The sequence below is a fragment of the Nomascus leucogenys genome, chromosome X (assembly GCF_006542625.1).
Source record: "Nomascus leucogenys isolate Asia chromosome X, Asia_NLE_v1, whole genome shotgun sequence".
Taxonomy (NCBI): domain Eukaryota; kingdom Metazoa; phylum Chordata; class Mammalia; order Primates; family Hylobatidae; genus Nomascus; species Nomascus leucogenys.
Window position 1 is genome coordinate 92004697 of NC_044406.1, and position 19848 is coordinate 92024544.

The 19848-nt window shown below is 36.1% G+C and overlaps 1 protein-coding gene across 1 annotated transcript in view; it reads left to right on the forward strand.

The window, feature by feature from the left end:
- IL1RAPL2 (interleukin 1 receptor accessory protein like 2) overlaps positions 1–19848 on the forward strand; it is a 1171118-nt gene that overhangs the window by 636356 nt on the left and 514914 nt on the right. The window lies entirely within an intron of this gene.

Here is a 19848-nt window from a genome sequence, read left to right on the forward strand (position 1 = left end):
ATACCAAGAGTTTGGAGTATGCCCCTTACCTAGGGTTCCCATGAACCAAACCAACTAAAATCAAATAGATCAAAGAATGAGCTAAAGAGTCTACTTGCTTTAACTAAGCAGTCTCTTCATTAATCTCCTACACTGAATCTCTATAATACCTGATGGGATATATTTCTCCACAGGCCACAAGTACCAGCAGTTGCACAGATACTTCTCTGTTTAGCCAGTAAGTAATCTAGAGCAATTCTATTATTTAGCGTAATTTTCACAAGAGAATTTAAAGTCTGTTGTGTAACCATAGCGTTTACAGTAGAATCAGTTATAGAGCCTATTATAACGGATACATTTCTAATCATTCCCTCTTTTACTCCACACCATGGAAAAAAGGACTTAACAAATGATGCCTTTCTAGAATAGTGAAGGACTCCTGGCAATGTTGTCTTTAACCCATGATGTAGATTAAGAGGAGTGAACCAACATTCTGTTTCTGAGTATGAGGCAACGTATGTACCATTGAAATTATTCACCTACATTGGGCCTTCCTTTTTCATCTATCAAGGCATACGGTTATCCATGTATAAGGCTGGCTGCAAAATCCTTCTTAAATAAAAGTATACCCTATGAGTGTACGCAACTTCTATTGACTTCTATTTTTTATAGAGGCATAAACGAGGAAAAAATTAAAAATAAGAGTCTCATGATAGTAGAAAAGTCTTGATCCGTGATCTTGGGAAAAAGCTGTTCACATCAAGGATGCCATTTTTTTTTTTTTTCTGGGGAGAAACTTCCCTGGGTAGCTTTACCTTAAGGGTTCTAAGGGGTGTATAGTTCCATAAGTCTGGAGCAACCCTCCCTCAGTTGTGAGATTATAAGCCCAAGGTTCAAGGTCCCTTAGCTTTGCTGCAGTGTGGTTGGCAAAGGAAGTCCTTCTCTGATGTTCTCGGAAGATCCAGTCTTTGAGTTCTAGATTGTGAAGGGGTTGATTGTCTTCAGTTAGTGAACCATAAAAATCTTTTATTCCTGGTGAAAATACAATTGTGACATAATAATCTGTTATAACATCACCATTCTTGCAAGGAAAAGCTTTGATACAACCAGAAAACATGCATAGAAAATGACAATTGAATGAAATCCCTCTATAAATGTTTAAATGGCCCATCAGGTAGCTGAATGTACCTGAAGATTTGAGTGTCTTCCCAGGAATATGGGTTTGACAAATTAAACATTGGTCATAAACTATTTTAGCAATGTACAACTCACCACAATATATATTTAATTTGGATTATTTTATCTTTTTCATGAGTCATGGAATGCAGAACTTTTAATAACAAAAACTTTAAGGACTCAGGAAGGACAAGGCAGCTGCCCTGGTTCTCCATGAGTCCATGCTTAACGTTGGTCTTATGTCCTCTTGAATACCAATTGTTTCTCCAATTTAGGTGCATAGCACTGATAACTGATGGGTTATCATAGGTCGTTGGACTTCGACCATGGAGTTCATTCAAATTGTATATCTATACAATTTTGGTATTGGCTGATTTAGCATGATAATCTGGCAAAGTGTCTTCTTGGTATTCAATTAATTTTTGTTCTACTTGGGTTAGCAGTTATATAAACCAGTCTTTTCATTAAAGTTCCAGGAATTCTTACCCAGTCCAAATGATATGACTCTAAAGTTATGAGAAACCTGTATTCAAGAGTGCTTTTCAGGGTCCTTTCCAACCTTCTAAAAGACACCATATTTCTAGGATTTTGCATGCTTGTGAATTTTTCAGAAACTGCATCAGAATTAGGCAATTAACTAGCAATGACTTCAAATAAAGACACAGTTGACAAGGAAATTTGGTTATTTCTGTGGTCTACAATAAATTAACATAAGAACCATAATTATAATTGATATCACATACTCAGACATTAGAATTTTAGAAATCCTGTAAAATTTTGGAACATATATTAATGACATTCATTAAAATATAACCTAAAGAAAGTTAATGATTATTTCTGGCTGGGCGTGGTGGCTAACGCCTGTCATCCCAACACTTTGGGAGGCTGAGGCAGGCGGATCTTTTGAGGTCAGGAGTTTGAGACCAGAGGCTGAGGCATGAGAATTGCTTGAACACAGGGGAGGGTGGGGAAAGGTTGCAGTGTGTGAGCTGAGATTGCACCACTGCACTATACTCCAGCCTGGGTGACAGAGTGAGACTGTCTCAAAACAAACAAACAAACAAACAAAAATTTCTTATTTTGACAGTGCTTCCCATGTAACTTAATATATCAAATAATCCTGTTTACCTCTCTTTTGGATGCTTCGGGGGCCCTCTGTAGCATCCCAAAGTTAGTGGTCTAAAAAGCCTTAATTTCAAAATTGGAATTTGACTTGGGGAAGCCTGTCAAATATGTTAAATGTTTAAAACACTTGATACTATAAAATCGAATTCTATGTCACCATAAATCATTCATTTTGCCAAAATAATGACTCAAAAATTTTAAAGATGCAAAAAACCTTTACTCATTGATAAAGGGAAGACTTAGCTTTCCAAACGATCTGTCTCTTGTCTTTTTCTTCTTTTTTCTGTAGTTTATTCAAAAGGCAAACAAAAATCTTTCATTATTCTTTAATATTACATGAAAATCTCATTCAAGAAAGAAAGCCAAATTTCATCCTTGCGTTAGTATACTATTAATGTCAACCCCAATTTTTAATAAAACCTAATAGACAAATCTATCTAATCTTTTTATTTTTGCTTACTTCTTTTTTTAAAAAATTTTATTATTATTACACTTTAAGTTTTAGGGTACATGTGCACAACGTGCAGGTGTGTTACATATGTATACATGTGCCATGTTGGTGTGCTGCACCCATTAACTCATCATTTAGCATTAGGTATATCTCCTAATGCTATCCCTCCCCCCTCCCCCCTCCCCCCAACGGACAACAGTCACCGGTGTGTGATGTTCCCCTTCCTGTGTCCATGTGTTCTCATTGTTCAATTCCCACCTATGAGTGAGAACATGCGGTGTTTGGTTTTTTGTCCTTGCGATAGTTTGCTGAGAATAATGGTTTCCAGTTTCATCCATGTCCCTACAAAGGACATGAACTCATCATTTTTTATGGCTGCATAGTATTCCATGGTGTATATGTGCCACATTTTCTTAATCCAGTCTATCGTTGTTGGACATGTAGGTTGGTTCCAAGTCTTTGCTATTGTGAATAGTGCCACAATAAACATACGTGTGCATGTGTCTTTATAGCAGCATGATTTATAGTCCTTTGGGTATATACCCAGTAATGGGATGGCTGGGTCAAATGGTATTTCTAGTTCTAGATCCCTGAGGAATTGCCACACTGACTTCCACAATGGTTGAACTAGTTTACAGTCCCACCAACAGTGTAAAAGTGTTCCTATTTCTCCACATCCTCTCCAGCACCTGTTGTTTCCTGACTTTTTAATGATGGCCATTCTAACTGGTGTGAGATGGTATCTCATTGTGGTTTTGATTTGCATTTCTCTGATGGCCAGTGATGATGAGCATTTTTTCATGTGTCTTTTGGCTGCATAAATGTCCTCTTTTGAGAAGTGTCTGTTCATATCCTTTGCCCACTTTTTGATGGGGTTGTTTTTTTCTTGTAAATTTATTTGAGTTCATTGTAGATTCTGGATATTAGCCATTTGTCAGATGAGTAGATTGCAAAAATTTTCTCCCATTCTGTAGGTTGCCTGTTCACTCTGATGGTAGTTTCTTTTGCTGTGCAGAAGCTCTTTAGTTTCATTAGATCCCATTTGTCAATTTCGGGTTTTGTTGCCATTGCTTTTGGTGTTTTAGACATGAAGTCCTTGCCCATGCCTATGTCCTGAATGGTATTGCCTAGGTTTTCGTCTAGGGTTTTTATGGTTTTAGGTCTAACATTTAAGTCTTTAATCCATCTTGAATTAATTTTTGTATAAGGTGTAAGGAAGGGATCCAGTTTCAGCTTTCTACATATGGCTAGCCAGTTTTCCCAGCACCATGTATTAAATAGGGAATCCTTTCCCCATTTCTTGTTTTTGTCAGGTTTGTCAAAGATCAGATAGTTGTAGATATGTGGCATTATTTCTGAGGGCTCTGTTCTGTTCCATTGGTCTATATCTCTGTTTTGATACCAGTACCATGCTGTTTTGGTTACTGCAGCCTTGTAGTATAGTTTGAAGTCAGGTAGCGTGATGCCTCCAGCTTTGTTCTTTTGGCTTAGGATTGACTTGGCGATGTGGGCTCTTTTTTGATTGTATATGAACTTTAAAGTAGGTATTTCCAATTCTGTGAAGAAAGTCATTGGTAGCTTGATGGGGATGGCGTTGAATCTATAAATTAGCTTGGGTAGTATGGCCATTTTCACGAGATTGAGTCTTCCTACCCATGAGCATGGAATGTTCTTCCATTTGTTTGTATCCTCTTTTATTTAATTGAGCAGTGGTTTGTAGTTCCCCTTGAAGAGGTCCTTCACATCCCTTGTAAGTTGGATTCCTAGGTATTTTATTCTCTTTGAAGCAATTGTGAATGGGAGTTCACTCATGATTTCCCTCTCTGTTTGTCTGTTATTGGTGTATAAGAATGCTTGTGATTTTTGTACATTGATTTTGTATCCTGAGACTTTGCTGAAGTCGCTTATCAGCTTGAGATTTTGGGCTGAGATGATGGGGTTTTCTAGATATACAATCATGTCATCTGCAAACAGGGACAATTTGACTTCCTCTTTTATTAATTGAATACCCTTTATTTCCTTCTCCTGCCTAATTTCCCTGGCCAGAACTTCCAACACTATGTTGAATAGGAGTGGTGAGAGAGGGCATCCCTGTCTTGTGCCAGTTTTCAAAGGAAATGCTTCCAGTTTTTGCCAATTCAGTATGATATTGGCTGTGGGTTTGTCATAGATAGCTCTTATTATTTTGAGATAGGTCCCATCAATACCTAATTTATTGAGAGTTTTTAGCATGAAGTGTTGTTGAATTTTGTCAAAGGCCTTTTCTGTATCTATTGAGAAATCTGTCTAATCTTAATCAGTTTTACCATAAGGTGAGATTCACATAAATCTTTTATAACCCATTACAAATTTTCATTAAATAGTAGATCAGTGCTCTAAGACAACCCTTTTGTGCTTTTATTTCAATGTTCAATTTACAAAAAAACTGAATAATACCTCTTTAAATTTAGCCAATATGTTCACATGGGGAATTTCTTTTACAAGTTTAATTTTTCACAATCTTCCACAACTTGCTCAAACTTTCAGCTTTATCCTAGCTAACCTAGATCATCATTTAGCTCTTTAATCTAGGCACAAAAATCCACATTCCCATGCCTTCTTATAATCTTTTACCAAAAGCATACTTCACTTTCCTCACACATTTTGCATGTAAAACTGTTTCTTCAGTAGTCTCAATTACATGTTAGAATCTCAACTCTTAGCAATTTTTATTTTTAGTGAAAAACCCGGTAAGGAAGTGATTTTAATTATGTACTAGGTGTGGGGCCTGGGACAACAGACTGAAGTGCAGATAAAGTCCAACTCTTTCCAGCATAGCTAGGGGGCGTGGTTAACTCCATGTGTCCCCAGGCCTTATCGAGAATCTAATGGCTCTAAAACAGGTAAGTCAAACAATTTTCAAAAGTCAAAGGAGCAGTTTATGACCTCAAAGCATTTAGCAAACCTAATATCTGACCTGCCTAATGTAGACCAAATGTCTTTATTTTACCGATAATCTTATAAAACTGTGTTTATTTCCCAAAGATTACTAAAGTCATGTGAACTAAAAGACATTACAGTTTTTATTTTTCTGACAAAATATTTGATTTGAGCACTTATTCCTTTTAAACCAGTTAATCAGTGATTTTTCATATAAACATCACTCACACAACACATACAGACATACAGACAGAAGAAAATTCATTACTTGTAAGAATTTTCATTTGCCAGTTTTAAAATAGCTTTTCTTTCTCGCATTCAGTCTATCAATCTTCCAATTACTGGTTTCATTGAACTAAGCAATTGTTGACTAGGCAACAAATTTGTATTTCTAAAGGGAGAACTCTTAAGTGGAACCACAAAAAATAAAAATTTATATCTCTTAAGCAGAGAGCAAGATTTTCGCCTAAAAATTATATTATCATTTGCTCAAACCAGGGGCAAAAAAAAAAAACAACAACAGTGCTCTCATGAAAGTTCCAGCAAGAGAAGACGGCCAGAAAAGCATCTCAACCAAAAGTGTGATTTATTAGGTAAATTTAAAGGAATGGGCCGGGTGCTCAAGCCTATAATCTCAGCACTTTGGGAGGCCAAGGCAGGCGGATCACTTGAGGTCAGGAGTTCGAGACCAGCCTGGCCAACACGGTGAAACTCTGTCTCTACTAAAAATACAAAAATTAACTGGGCATGGTGGTGCATGCCTGTAATCTCAGCTACTCGGGAGGCTGAGGCAGGAGAATCACTTGAACCTGGGAGGCAGAGGTTGCAGTGAGCTGAGATTGTGCCACTGCACTCCAGTCTGGGTGACAGAGGGAGACTTCATCTCAAAAAAAAAAAAAAAATAGTGGTGATATGATTTGGCTCTGCATCCCCACCCAAATCTCATCACGAATTGTAATCCCCACATGTCAAGGGAGGGACCTGCTGGAAGGTGATTGAATCATGGAGATGGTTTCCCTCATGGTATACTCGTGATAGTGAGCGAGTTCTCACAAGAGCTGATGGTTTTAAAGTGTGGCACTTCCTTGTTCTCTCTCTCTCTCTCCTGTTACCTTGTGAAAACGTGCCTTGTTTCCCCTTTGTCTTCTGCCATGATTATAAGTTTCCTGGGGCCTCCCCAGCCATCCAGAACGGTGAATCAATTAAACCTATTTTCTGTATAAATTACCCAGTCTCAGGTATTTATGGCAGTGTGAAAACAGACTAATACAAATGGTAAGTTTCTAATGTACATAGGCAGATATCCCTACAAATGGAGATTTCATATATATATATATATATATATACACACATATATATATACACACACATATATATACACATATATATATACACATATATATATGTGTGTATATATATATATGTGTGTGTATATATATATATATGAAATCTCCATTTGTAAAAATGTAAAAAAATATATATATATATACACATATATATATATATATTTTTTTTTTACAAAAGAGTTTTAAGATAGTCAAATTCCAGAAAGATGTATTTTAGTTCAGTAGGGTTTTCTTTTTAACATAGCTACTGTTTCTTAGCTAAAATTACTGAGTTCAGAGTAATGGGTGGAGCCCACTAAAGAATAGGGCCAACAAAGCATTGTATGCATGGACTCAGCATGGATAGATCTGTAAAAAGAAGCATGCCTATTTTACCTGAGGGCCTACCTTTTATAAACACCTTATCTAGGATAACTTTCTTTCCACCTCTTGGGTTTGAAAATAACTAAGCCAAAAGGTTAGCAGCAGACTTAATTTTTAAAAATCAATTAGTTGCTTAAGATTTGTATTTGCCTTTTATAAAGTCTTTAGATAAAAATATTGAAATCTTTTTAGAAGCTTCTGCATGTCAATAGGCATCCCTAGGTGAGACTAATTTGGGAGCCCTCAATCAAACGCACTTCAGTGCAGTGTCATTCATTTGGAACCTTCCACTCTAACTTATCTTTAGTGAGATTTTGCGATTTCAGTAAGACTTTGCTGCTTGCGGGGCCTCATACTTGTGTGTGTATAAGCCAGAAGGAACTCAGTTCTTCATAAATTAAGGATCCCATTTTTACCTCAGATATTGTCTTTGTTCTCAGATTCCCTTGATCAACTTAGCCAGTGTTTTTTTTTTTCCTACTTAAGCATGCAAGAAAAATAAAACAAAGGTGTAGAACACAAAAATCTCTGTGAATTTTCAAAAGCCAAATTTTACACCCCCTGCAATATTGCCATTTACTACTAGGTTCTTTCTGACCCAGTCAGATATAAGAGGCCTCTAACTGGATCCAAGCCAGTTAATTACCAGATCCAATCTGATCCTGGACCTAGTCCACTTTCTGCCATGACTTCCAGACCTAGTTTGGATCAGAAATTTGCTCAAAGAAACTCAGAGAGCTCAAAACAGAAAACCACGGAGCTTCAGAATCCAAGAGAGAACTTAACCACAATCCCCAGTTGTTCCAAGAGAGTAATGGACACAATGGGTCTGGTGGGTACCTCACTTGGTCATTCAATACTCCTTGGGGTCATTAGAAGCTCTACTTTGGATCCCACTTCTGGAGCCATCTGTTAAAAGAAAAACTTCAGCTGAATTAAATTTAAAAGACTTTAATTGAGCAAAGAATGATTCGCAAATCAGTCAGCCTCTGGAGCCAGAGTAGGTTCAGAGACTCCATTGCAGCCATGTGGTAGAAGAAGATTTATGGACAGAAAAAGTAAAGTGATGAACAGAAAATGGAAGTGAGGTCCAGAAACAGCTGGATTGGTTACAGCTCAGCATTTGTCTTATTTGAACACATTTTGAAGTTGGCCACATTTGATTGGCCAAAACCCAGTGATTGGCACAAGAGTAGGCTATGGCCTGTTTACACCACCTCTTGTTATACTTGAAGATGTACAGAGAAACCTTTAGGTCATACTTAAAATATGTAAGGAGGCAGTTTTAGGCTAAACTTCATTTAACAAACGTCTTAACTCTACTGCTTTAATGGTGAAAACTATTGCTTTGCATGATCCATTTTCCAGGTGTCTTTTCAAATATACAGAATCTTTAAATTCCTTTCTTTTCCATCAGTCTCTGTGTTTTACTAATTAACTAATCATATTGTATCACTCTCATAGTCCGTTTTGTTTCCTGGGCTGTTTGAAATATGCCATGGTAGGCCTTTAAGGACTATCATTCTGTGCCTGCACGTAATCACAGCTGGATAGGAAGGTATAGGTAAATCAGGTGGTTCTGGAGGCATGTTCATAAAGATGCCTGAGTAAGCCAATCCAGCCTGTCTGAGGAATACAAAGGATATGTGTAAGAGGACTGTGTATTCTCTATCTGAACTGCATCAGTTATCAAATTGAGATGAGGAGAGGGGCTACACTTTTAGAAGTTTTTTCTGACACCATATAAATAGGGTTTAGACATTAGAGCAGAATATTCAATAATGTTAGTGTTTTTAAAATATTTTACAAATGAGAGATAAGGATTCTTTTTTTTTTTTTTTTTTTGAGACGGAGTCTCGCTCTCTCACCCAGGCTGGAGTGCAGTGGCGTGATCTCGGATCTCGGCTCACTGCAAGCTCCGCCTCCCGGGTTCACGCCATTCTCCTGCCTCAGCCTCTCCGAGTAGCTGGGACTACAGGCGCCCGCCACCACGCCTGGCTAATTTTTTTATATTTTTAGTAGAGACGGGGTTTCACTGTGGTCTCGATCTCCTGACCTCGTGATCCGCCCGCCTCGGCCTCCCAAAGTGCTGGGATTACAAGCGTGAGCCACCATGCCCAGCCTCTTTTTTAAATTGAACCAAGAAGAACACTAAACCTACTTAATTATTCACTGAGCACACTGTTGTCACACAAATGTGGAGTCATTTTATCCCATTTCTAAATGTCCTAATTTTGATAGGATATTGGCAAGAAAAATACAAATACACACTTTGCAGTAAAACACTCATCTATGTGATTAGTTACCTCAGTTGGTAAAAGTCTGGTGTTAATAAGGTCAAGGCTATCACTTTGAATTCTCCTTTTTCTTGTCATAACTATCTCAATTTTAGATGTTTGCCATTGGTTATAAGTGAAATTGGTTGGGAATGATGGATGGTTCAGTACAAACTTATTTGTACAACTGATCATTCATTCAGCACATATGATTTGGGTGCCTACCTGTGCAAGGCACTATGCTAGGAACTGGGAATACTGAGCTGACCAAAATAAACACATTTCTCTTTTCTCATGAAGGGAGATAGATGAGTAAATAGCTCCTTCTCAACACTCCAGGAAGGAACTACATCAATTGAAATATCTAAAAGAACAGCTCCTACTTGTAATCAATAGTGTCTTTGTCTGAAGGGCAGCAGACATACCTGTTTTTAATCACAGACATGAATCTCTGCAAAGGAAAATTACAAAACTAAATAAGATCAGTTAATATTTTCATGGTACATAGTAGTCAGGAGCAATCTTTTGTTACTTAAACATCAAGGGTTTACTTTCAGTCCTGCAGCTTGCTGCACAGAAAGCCAATGACTGAGACAATGAGTATTGTCAGGGAAGAGGGCTTTAATTGGGTGTTGCAGGAAATGGGAAATCAATATCAAATCCATCTCCCTGATGGACTAAAATCTGGGGTTTATATAGTGGGGAACAAATGCAACTAAATGCAAGTAAACAGGAATTAGGGAGAGGTAAGGAATAGGAGTTGGCTAACAGGAAGCAGGTAGTTGCTTAGACAATCATGATGGATAAAGGGTTGAATTTCTCCTTGTCTGGGTGTAGTGATATGTTAAGTTTTGGTTCCTTGATATCATTTGGGAGTGCTGATGGTTGGTTTCCTGAAAAAGGAACTCAGATAAGACAAATGTGATTTTCTCAAGTTTTAAGATTAAGGGGGCAATTCATACATTTATTCAAAAGAAACCATAAACATCAGTTATATAGGACAACTGGGTCAATTTACATTTTACAAATCTTTTTATGTAACAGCACACATAGAAAGTGATAATATAGCACACCAAAGTGAATGGAAGACTGGCCCTGAGAGCTTTAGGTCCTCTCAGCCCTCCTGACTGATTTGGGGCTGAGCAACACAAAATCAATGTGCCCATATACTGGTAACCCTCACATAGCACACCAGAGTGCTGTGACCCACTGGTTTGGAAGCTCTGGTTTACCTTTTCATAAAATGTAATGTGCATATTTTTTATCTAAAGATGACTGAGTAATTTAATCTTGGTTGTCCTGGGAATGCAAGGGATATGTGGGAGAGGGTTGTGTCTCCTCTACCTGAACTCTATCAGTTAGCAAAAGGAGGTGAGTCTACTTATTGGTGGTTGTTATCTTCTTTTTACAGATGAAGAAACTGAAATAACTCATAGAGGGTCATTTATGCAACATGTGGCCAATGAGATTCAAATGCTGAAATTCTGACATCTAATGTTCTCATAATCTCACTATGATTGCTCCATTACATGCATATGTTATGCACTTAATCACTCACATCACTGATATAAACAGAATTCTCTATCAAAATTGTTACTCCAGAAACAAATCCTGTAATGCTTTCTAAGGACTCTTTAATGACTCTGAGTGTTGAAAGGGACTCAAATGAGGAAACTGAAGCCCAAAGAGGTTAAGTGACTTGCTTAAGTCTAATGAAACCCATGTCTTTCTTTTTTTACATTCATTAAATTTTACAAAAAGAGACCACTGAATAGAAGTGTGTGTATATATATGTGTGTGTGTGTGTGTCTGTATTTAAAAGCTGATTGTTTTGACAAATTGAACAGTGAAGAGGTATATTAATATAAAGTTAGTTTCATCCTCTCTTCCATTCCATTTCAGCCACTAAAATAACTAATGCTAACTGTTAAATACTTCCTCACTTTCCTCTATGCTAACATTTTCTTCCTCTCTCTCTCTCCCCGCCTTCTCTCTTTTTGTGTATATATGTGTATGTGTGTATACATATATAAAATACATTATTTACTTACTTTCATATATACACATATATGCAAATATTTCCCCTTCTCTAATTTTTTTTTTCTAAAATAGAGAACATGCTATGCATATCATGCTTCAGCTTTTCCTATCACACACAACCGTATGAGAAACATCCTTCCACGTCTTCTACAGGTCTAATTCATTTTGCTGCGTAATAGTTTACAGGACAGAACTACCTTATTTTATTCAATCAGTTCTTCTACTAATGGATATTTATGCGTTTTTTTCTATTTTTGTTTTTAATAACCACAGTGTTGGAACATCCTTGTAAACATACATGCTTCCTTACATCCATGACATACAAGATGGAAATGCTCTCTGTCACTATTACAGTTTTGTAGGTTCCAGCTGATGCAATAAGAAAATGAAATGAAATACGCTATATAAATATTGGAAAAGAAGAGACAAAATAATCTTAATTTTCAGATTATATGATTGCATACCTAGAAAACCTAAAGGACGCAACTACGACAACAACAAAAAATAGAACTAAAGAGAAACTTACTAAAAATATACAAAAATTCAATAGCTTTTGTTTTTGCAAACAATAACCAGTTAGACATGTGAAGGTGAAAAACGAAGTGATCTTGTTTAAACAATGACACTATAAAACACTTTAGAATACATTTAACAAGGATGCAAAGGGGCTTATATGAAAATAAGATTAATATTTGCAAACCATCAATCGGACAAGGGATTAATCACCAGAGTATGTAAGGATCTCAAATAATTTTGTAGGAAAAAAAACCTAATCTAATTTGAAAAATGGGCAAAATGTTTAAATAGACATTTCTCAAAAGAAGACATACAAATGGGAAACAGACATATGAAAATGTGCTCAATATCATTGATCATCAGAGAAATGCAAATCAAAACTACAATGAGATATCATTTCACTCCAGTTACAGTGACTTATATCCAAAATGCAGACAATAACAAATGCTAGTGAGGATTTGGAGAAAAGGGAACCCTTGTACACTGTTGGTAGGAATGTAAACTACTACAACCCCTATGGAGAACAGTTTGGAGGTTGCTCAAAAAACTAAAAATTGAGCTACCATATGATCTAGCAATCCCACAGCTGGGTATATACCCAAAAGAAAGGAAATCAGTATATCAAAGATATATCTGAACTTCCATGTTTATTGCAGCACTATGCACAATAGCCACAATTTGGAAGCAACCTAAGTGTCCATCAACAGATGAATAGATAAAGAAAATGTGGTACATATACACAATGGAATACTATTCAGCCATAAAAAATGAGATTCTGTCATTTGCAACAACATGGATGGAACCAGAGGTCATTATGTTAAATGAAATAGGCCAGGTACTGCAAAACAAACCACATATTCTCACTTATTTGTGGGATCTAAAAATCAAAACAATTGAACTCCTAGACACAGATAGTAGAAGGATTGTTACCAGAGGCTGGGAAGGGTATGGGGGGTTGCAGAGAGGTGGGGATGGTTAATGGATACAAAAAAAAATAGTTAGGAAAAATGAATAATACCTAGTATTTGCTAGCACAACAGTGAGTCTATAGTCAAAAATAATTTAATTTTCCACTTTAAAATAAAAAAGTACAGTTGTATTGTTTGTAACACAAAAGATAGATGCTTGAGGGAATGGATACCCCATTTTCTATGATGTGATTATTACACATTGGATGTCTGTATCAAAATGACTCATGTCATCATAAATATGTAACCTACTATGTACCCATGAAAATAAAATACCATTGAGGTACTATTACATACATATTAGAAAAGCTAAAATCGAAAACACAGATGACACCCAATGCTAACAAGGATGTGTGGCAACAGGAAGAATTATTCATTGCAAATGGGAATGCAAAACAATACAGCCACTTTTAAAAAACAGTTTGGCAGTTCATTACAAAGTTCAAAGTAAGCTTACCATAACATCCAGCAACTGCACTTGTAGGCAGTTACCAAAATTAGTTGAAAAGTTTCGTCCACACAAAAACCTACTCACAAATGTTTATAGCATCTTTATATACAGTTGCCAATAATTGTATACAACCAGCATGTCCTTCATCCTTTGTGAATGGCTAAACAAACTGTGGTACATTCATATAATAAAATATTATTCGGATAGAAGAAAAAATGATAAATCATGAAAAGACATGGAGAAACCTTAAATGTGAAACCGTAAGTGAAATAAGCCAGTCTGAAAAGGGTATGTACTGCATGCTTAGAACTATATGACATTCTGGAAAAGGTAGTACTATAGAGAGAATAAAAAGATCAGTGGTTGCCAAGGTGTTGTGGAGGAAAGATGAAGGAAGGAATCAATATATGGATCACAGAATATTCTTAGGGTGGGAAACAATTTTTAGGATGGCAAACAATTCTGTATGATGCTGTAATGATGGACACATGAAATTATTCATTTGTAAAAACCAATTGGATTGTACAAAACACAGGGTGCACCCTCATGTTAACTGTGGACCTCCTTTAATAACAATCTATGAATATTCATTCAATTAGACCAAATTTATCACATTAATGCAAAATGTTAATAATATGTAGAAAACTTGATGTGAGAGTTTGGAGGGTATGTAGAAACCCTGTACTTCCTGCACAATTTTTTCTATAAACCTAAAACTAAAAATAAAGCCTATTAATTAAGAAAAAAAAACTAAAAATTTATTATAGGACATAAAATATGATCCAAATTAATGAAGAGACAACATGTTTCTGCATGGGAAGATATCAAAGAATAAAATATACGTTTTTCAAAAAAATGTATAAGTAATGCAATTTGATAGAATATAAATTATTTGAAACTGGACAACATAATTACACAGTTAATACAAATGAATATACCAGAATTGCCAAGAAAATACTGGAAAAAAGCATTCATGAGAGGGGACATATTCTATGAGTTGCTATCATTTACTACAAAACAGCATCAACTGAAACAGTAAGCTAAGGAAAATGTAATTGACCTGTAGAATAGAGAATCCAGAAACAGATAAAAATACATACGTAATAAAGGTAACATTTCATTTTAATGTAGGTGGAGGGAGAATGATGGTTTATTTAAAAATGGTGTGGACATAATTGAATATCTACTTAGAAAAAAAATTAGATCTGACTCTTGTACCCTGTTTAAGAAAAATTCTAAATGAATTGTAAAGAGTTAATTTCATCTACAAAAATAGTGCTTTAGGAATGACCATTTCTAAATGCTATCACTTATTTCAATGAGTTAAGTTTTTAAAGAAAAGAGCTTTACATTGATTTATCTTGTTGTACTGACTGTTTTTCTAAAGGTGGAAAAAATGTCATTAGAAACCTCATAATACCACAGCCTGAATGATCAACACTTGCTTGCTAAAAAAAAAAAAAAAAAAAAAAAAAAAAAAAAAAAATGGTTTCCCAAAATGCTTGGAGATTTTGAATCCCTTTTGGAAGTGTAATAAAATTAATCTGTGCCTTCTGTCGTAACCATAAAATTGTATGCCACCCTTGAATTTTTAATCTTGTAACAAGAATTTTCAAAGACATATTTATCTAGAAGGAATGAATGAGTTGCAAAGCTCATGAAGGCTTCAGTTTGCTGTGCCCTGAAACCATAGTCAGTCACACAAGATTTAAGATCCATTTGTACTTCTTTTTGTTCCTAGGTATGGCATTAGAAGTGGGGAGGTTTTTTTTTAAAATTGTTTGTAAATTATAAAACAGATGGGCTAATACAATAGGAATGGGTATTTGGCATGTATAAGAAGCACTGGGCTCCACATTTGAGGACTTGGATTCTGATCTCCATACTACCATTAACATGGATAAGTAATTAAATATCACTGGACCTCAATTTCCCCACATATAAAATAGATGTAATTAATAGCTGTTATTACCCTAGGCATGTTATAAAAGTTTAATGATTAAAGTCTTTACTTGAGATTTGCTACAACTATAGAAATGGAAAAGTTATGTGGAAGCCAGAAATATAGTTACCTAAGACATCTCAGACTAATTTAAGGCTGAGGTTTTTTTAAAGGTCAAATTATTATGTATAATTTACAAATAGCAAAATTCACCCCTTTTACATGTACAATTTGATTTGGTATGTTTTGACAAATGTATACACCATAGTCAAGATATGGAACAGTTCTATCACTCCAAGTTCCTCTGTGTCCTTTTGTATTCAATCCTCTCGTCCCAGCCTTAGTCTTTGGTAAAAATTCCTTTGTTTCTATTCCTATAATTTTCCATTTTCCAGAATGTCATATAAATGGAATAATATGTTATGTAGCTTTTTTGTCTGTCTTCCTTTACTTAGTATAATGCATTTAAGACCCATCTATGTTGTGACATATATCAATAATTCATTTCTTTTTATGCTGAGTGGTATTCCACTGTATAGATGTACCACTGTTTAACCATTCACTAATTGATGACCATTTGGATTGTTGCCATTTTTCGATTAGGAATAAAACTGTTACAAGCATTGGGTTTTGATGTTATATTTTCTTGCTTTATCAACATGATTTGTTTTTGTCAACTTTGTAATCTTTTAACAGGCATGCCTTTTTAAAATTTAACAGGAGTTTGCTCTTGGTATTTCCCAAATTATTCTAAGAATCTAGGCTTAGAAGGTGCTTGAGTATATCTTTAATGGCATCCCAGTGATACAAACAGTTCAAAGCAAACTAAAGCTTCTTAAGCAATGTCTTTCCTACAGTCTATCTTCAATGTATCCAGCAGAATGATCTTTTAGAAATACATATCTGATCATAGGACGCCGCTTCTTAGTGAACTCTAATGATTCTATAAAATCATTTAGATGACAGCTCCTTTTTACTGAGTGTTTGCAGGGCCTAACATTGTGCCAAATATGTTCATGCATTACATGACTCAATCTTTAGTGAAGTCTTATGAGATAGGCTACACGGTGGCAGAGCTGAATTTGAACCCTGACAGTGTGCAAATATCTTAGAATGGAATTTGAGGCTCTTTACATTTGAATCCAGCCACTCTCAAAAGAGCAAAATTATTTGGAACTTTTTTTGTCTGCCTCAAGTGTTTTCACATCTGTGTGCTTCTACACATGTTGTTCCTTCTGTCTTCTACACCCTGCCTGTCTTTTATATATTGTTCAAACTCAGCTCAGATGCTCATAGTAGCCCACCTGCACACCATCCCCTTGCCCAGACTCAGTCTGCTCCGATACATGAATGACTCAGCATTGAAATTTAAACATTTCTTCATTTTCTTTCTCTATTTCTTCTTGTTCTAGTATTCCCATTATGCCTATTTTACACCTTTTTTAGTTCCACAGCTTTTGGATATTCTGTTCCACTTTTTTTCCATTCTTTTCTCTCCTTCCTTTTCTTGTTGGGAAGTTTCTATTGACATTATATTCAAACTCATTGGTTCTTTCCTCAGCTATTTAAAGTCTATTAATAAGCCCATCAGAGGCATTATTTTATTTCTGTTGCAGTGTATTGAGTCCTAGCATTTCCTTGAGATTATTTTTAAGAGCTTCCATCTCTCTGCTTACATTACCCATCTACTCTTACATGATGTCTACTTTTTCCATCAGAATTATTAACATTTTAATCATACTTATTTTAAGTTCCCAATCTGGGAAATGTAAAATTTCTGCCATATCTGAGTCTGTTTTTTTTTTTTTAACTTTTATTTTAGGTTCAGGGGTACATGTGAAGGTTTGTTACATAGGTAAACACGTGTCACAGGGGTTTGTTTTACAGATTATTTCATCACCTAGGTATTAAGCCCAGTATCAAATAGTTATCTTTTCTGCTCCTCTCCTTCCACCTTCAAGTAGACCCTAGTGTCTATTGTTTTCTTCTTCGTGTTCATATGTTCTTATCAGTTAGCTCCCACTTATAAGTGAGAACATGTGGTATGTGGTTTTCATTCCCTGCATTAGTTTGCTAAGGACAATAGCCTCCAGCTCCATCCATGTTCCCACAAAAGACATGATGTCATTCTTTCTTATGGCTGCATAGTGTTCCATGGTGTATATGTACCACATTTTCTTTATCCAGTCTGTCATTGATGGGCATTTAGGTTGATTCCATGTCTTTACTATTGTGAATAGTGCTGCAGTGAACATTTGTGTGTATGTGTCTTTATGGTATAATTAATGATTTATATTCCTCTGGATACATACCCAGTAATGGGATTGCTGGGTCAAATGGTATTTCTGTTTTGCTCTTTGAGGAATCGCCATATTGCTTTCCGTAATGGTTGAACTAATTTACATTCCCACCAACAGTGTATAAGTGTTCCTTTTTCTCCACAATCTCACCAGCATCTGTTATTTTTTGACTTTTTAGTAATAGCTATCTGACTGGTGTGAGATAGTATTTCATTGTGGCTTTGATTTGCATTTCTCTAATGATCAGTGATGTCGAGCATTTTTTTCATATGCTTGTTGGCCACATGTGTGTCTTCTTTTGAAAAGTGTGTGTTCAGCCGGGCGCGGTGACTCACGCTTGTAATCCCAGCACTTTGGGAGGCCGAGGCGGGCGGATCACGAGGTCAGGAGATCGAGACCATGGTGAAACCCCGTCTCTACTAAAAATACAAAAAATTAGCCGGGCGTGGTGGCAGGCACCTGTAGTCCCAGCTACTCGGAGAGGCTGAGGCAGGAGAATGGCATGAACTGGGGAGGCGGAGCTTGCAGTGAGCCAAGATTGCGCCACTGCACTCCAGCCTGGGCGACAGAGCGAGACTCCGTCTCAAAAAAAAAAAAAGAAAAATGTATGTTCATGTCCTTTGCCCACTTTTTAATGGGGTTGTTTATTTTTCTCTTGGAGATTTGTTTAAGTTCCTTATAGATGCTGGATATTAGACCTTTGTCATATGCATAATTTGCAAAATTTTCCTCCCATTCTGTAGATTGCCTGTTTAAACTGTTGAAAGTTTCTTTTGCTATGCAGAAGTTCTTAAGTTTAATTAGACCCCACTTGTCAATTTTTACTTTTGTTGTGATTGCTTTTGGTGTCTTTGTCATGAAAGTTTTGCCTGTGTCTATGTCCTGAATGGTGTTGCCTAGGTTATCTTCCAGATTTTTTATAGTTTTGGGTTTTACATTTAATTCATTAAACCATTTTGAGTTAATTTTTGTATATGATGTAAGGAAGGGGTTCAGCTTCAATCTTCTGCATATGACTAGCCAGTTGTCCCAGCATCATTTATTGAAAAGGGAGTCTTTTCCCCATTGCTTGTTTTTGGCAGCTTTGTCGAAGATCAGATGGTTATAGATGTGTTGTCTTATTTCTGGCTCTCTATTCTTTTCCATTAGTCTATGTGCCTGTTTTTGTACTAGCACCCTGATATTTTAGTTGCTGTACCCCTGTAGTATAGTTTCAAGTCATTTAACGTGATGCCTGCAGTTTTGTTCTGTTTGCTTAGAATTGCCTTGTCTATTTGGGCTCTTTTTTGGTTCCTTATGAATTTCAAGGTAGTTTTTTCTAGTTCTGTGAAGAATATCATTGGTAATTTGATAGGAATAGCATTGAATCTATAAATTGCTTTGGGTAGTAGGGCTATTTTAATAATATTGATTCTTCCTATCCATAAGCATGGGATGTTTTTCCATCTTTTTGCATCTTCTTTGATTTATTTGAGGAGTGTTTTGTAATTCTTATTGTAAAGATCGTTCACCTCTCTGGTTAGCTATACACCTAGGTATTTTATTATTTTTGTGACAATTGTTAATGGGACTGCTTTTACAATTTGGCTCTCAGTTTGCCTGTTGTTGGTGTATGTGAATGCTGGTGATTTTATACATTGATTTAACATTTTTCTCATATTTTCAACTTTTTGATGTCTGCCTTAATTTCATACCATTCGACCCAGCAATCCCATTACTGGGTATATTCCAGAGGAATATAAAAGTGTATAAATCAAACTTTGCTGAAACTTTGCTGAAGTTGTTTATCAGCTGAAGGAGCTTTTGGGCTGAGACAATGGGGTTTTCTAGATACAGAATCATGTTGTCTGCAAAGAGAGATAGTTTGACTTCTTCTCTTCCTATTTGGATGCCCTTTATTTCTTTATCTTGCCTGATTGCCCTGGCCAGAACTTCCAATACTACGTTGAATAGGAATGGTGACAGAGAGCATCCTTCTCTTGTGCCAGTTTTCAAG